General features: G+C 40.0%; 1 non-coding gene across 1 annotated transcript; it reads right to left on the bottom strand.

The window, feature by feature from the left end:
* Nucleotides 1-842: 842 nt before the first annotated feature.
* Nucleotides 843-914, bottom strand: TRNAH-GUG (transfer RNA histidin (anticodon GUG)). The gene has a single exon. It is a non-coding gene; the product is annotated as a tRNA-His (tRNA).
* Between the last annotated feature and the right edge of the window lie 2,262 nt (nt 915-3,176).

The raw sequence follows: 3,176 nt of genomic DNA, 5'->3' as shown, positions 1-3,176 counted from the left end.
ATTTTGGAGCAGTAAAACCTCATCATAACATACTTACAGTTGACATTTTCAGGCTGTATTGTCCATGTTTTTAAGTCCTGGAGAAAGGCCCATTAAAGCTGTGTTTCTCACATTAATTCAACATTTAACCACTTAAACAATACAAACCCCAGTCTTTTGGAAAATGTCATTAAAAATTTTTTTGCCATATATGGACATTATTTATTGTTCGAGCCCCGTTGTCTACTTATAATATGCCCTTTATCAGACCCAAATGCCCACTTCAGAGATTTTCGTTTTCAGCAACAACTGGCTTCTTCCATTATCCAATGATGCAGGAAAGTTAAATTACAGCCAGTTCATATCATAGAAACAAAATGTTTCCTGCAATTACTGATAAGGGACAGTTCATTTTCTCTCTGTCATCCTGAAAAAACCCTCCCAACAACAATTCATGCCTGGTTAAACAGGATTTCCACATCTACTGCTGACATCTTTCCAAATAATTCAGGGTTGTTATTACTGTATGGCCCTGGCAAGGCTCAAAAGCAAGCAGACTTGACGAGTCTGCTCAAAGCAGAGCTTAAGTAGTTGTAATTAATAATAATTACATGCCCACTACACTCCAGTTTTATCATATTACCCGTCAGTGCAAATAAAAAACCCCACACACAACACACTTGCAACAGGATTAGTGCATTAATAAAGTCACTCTGCATATGTCATCTCCCTGAAGTTGAAAATATTCATAATGGTTTCTGTTTTATTGATTTTCATGATTGCATGTCTGGTTGCAAATGTTGTTTAGATGCGATACAGCTTGGGATCAGTCTCATTCTCTTCCAAAAACCTTCTCCCCCTCCTGCCGTGACTCGGATTCGAACCGAGGTTGCTGCGGCCACAACGCAGAGTACTAACCACTATACGATCACGGCAAGCTACTGAAGAGCTGAGCGCTAAGCTTTCTCTAAGAGCTATTGCAATGTTAAAATTTGTGGAAACACTGCCATCTATTGCCTAAATACGTACATTTTCTTAATATTTGGAAAGAGAAGCTGTGTTCCCGTAATTTCTAATTATTTAGAGGAACAATAACAAATTCCTTGAAAATAAAATGAACATCGTCTTCTTGGCTGATTGGGAGAATTGTGATAGGAGAGGATTCACTGGGTTTGCTGTCCATGAAATAGACATTGTCCTCTTGGCTGATTGGGAAAATTGTAGTAGGAGAGGATTCACTGGGTTTGCTGTCCAGGAAATGGTGATGAAGGTAACAAGACTAAGAGATACCAGTCTGTTGACTCACACTTCCTATGTTTAATCAATAATGGATATGGATTTCCCATCCCAACCACCACCAAATAATGTTGCATTGAATAACATCTGAGTCTGAGCCTCTTTTGTGCATCTTTTCACCACTAGCCTTATTTCCATTTGCTTAGGCGGCACAACAATAAAAAATATAGCAAGAACAAAATGGCCTGGGGACTGCAGAGACTCAGAAAGACCTGCTTTTCCTACTTGGGGAAGCCAAAGTCAGTACATCCTGACTGAGGAAAGGCTCCTTTCAAACTCATTGATCCTTGAAGCTAGTTTTCTCCCTGCCAGAATATCTATAGGCCTTAAAGCCACAATAATCTCAGCAAGAAAAGCTTCCCGATAACATTAGCGAGCCACCACACAAAGAAACTGGAGTGTTCTATGCTAGATAAGTTTCAAGAGGAAATTTATTTTAGATTCCTTTGCTGTAAAACTTGAAGTAGTAAGTAGTCTACACAAGATATTCCAAGGGCTGAAAATCTTAAAACAAAATGCACAGAAATACCTATTTCTAATCAGTGGATTGTTATCAGGGTGCCTCCTTTAATTCCTCTATACAGAGAGGACCTGGGAACAGCTGGAGCTAGCTGGCACTATATGTGGGTGGCAAGAACCTCATGTATGTATTGATTGGGTGCCCACAGCTCCAAGGCTTCCGGAAGGAGGATATCTCCGAAGAGAAAAGTTTCAGACGTAAATGTTCACTCACTCACTCCCATCTGATCATCTATAGCCCCTTTTCTTTTTCTTCCATCTCTCACAAATACATCTTCCTTCTATGGCCACATAGAAGATTCTTGCTGGGAGTTCCTGCTCCTGAGCCCTGCATGCCCTATGCAGGAACCAGGCAAGGCACTCTCTGACCTGAAGAGGAATGCGTGTGGGTGAGTCTGGTGAAAGGTCACCCTGTGGCAAGAGGGCAAACCAAATCTCCTGGTCGACAAAAGAGGACATAATTGTTTCCCAGAGTATAATCATTCATGTACCACCTTCATAATTTTTGCTATGGGCATCTACCAACTGAACCACAGGAGAAATAATATTTTTAAAAGATCAACTCATAGCATACAAATCGTGGAACCAGACTATCTGGATTTGAATTCTGGCTCTATCACTTACTAACTGGGGGAACTTGGGCTGCTTATTAACCTCTGTGCTTCTGTTTTCTCATCCATTAAGTGGAGATAAAAATAGCAACTACTTCATAGGATTGTTATGAGGGTTAAACAGATAAGTACATGTCAACAACCTAAAATAGATCTGTCACGTAGTAAGCACAGTGGAAATGTTAGTTACATTACTATAATTTAAATAAATAAATTTTCAAAGGAAAGTTTATGACATTCCATATATTTAAAAAACATAGTAACACATTCCATAAATAGAGGTCACTCTAAAACAAAATGTGAAAACAAACCAATAGAATTAAATCCTAGCAGACACCCTATGCTCCAAGCTCAAGTTCTGCTCTGCGTTTAAAAGGAAGGTGGGCAGGAAATCTGTTAAAACCTCGTCAGCCTCAGAACCAGGCTTCTTCTGGACTCTCCCGAATGACCACAAAAATTTGAAAAAGGAATAACTTTCTCTTCACAGCTTTTAATACTATTAAATGCCACACCCATTAGGTAACTCCTTAAATTACTTCACACATGGGATCTGTCGGCTTAGGTCATACTATGTGACAATGTGCAAATCTTAGTGGCTTGGAATAAGGAAGGCTTTCCTTCCCTTGCACTGATCCGCATTCATTGCATGGCCCTGCTCTCCTGTCTCCTCACTCAGGGAACCAGGTTAAGGTAACAACCACTGTCATGAACACTGCTCATTGCTTTGGCAAATGGAAAGAGCTCTGCAGATTCCGGAATCAGCAACGAAAA

This window comes from Hylobates moloch, unplaced genomic scaffold (genome assembly GCF_009828535.3).
Source record: "Hylobates moloch isolate HMO894 unplaced genomic scaffold, HMol_V3 SCAFFOLD_19, whole genome shotgun sequence".
Classification (NCBI taxonomy): Eukaryota; Metazoa; Chordata; class Mammalia; order Primates; family Hylobatidae; genus Hylobates; species Hylobates moloch.
The sequence above is the reverse complement of the archived record's forward strand: the minus strand, read 5'-3'. Positions and strand labels throughout refer to the sequence as shown.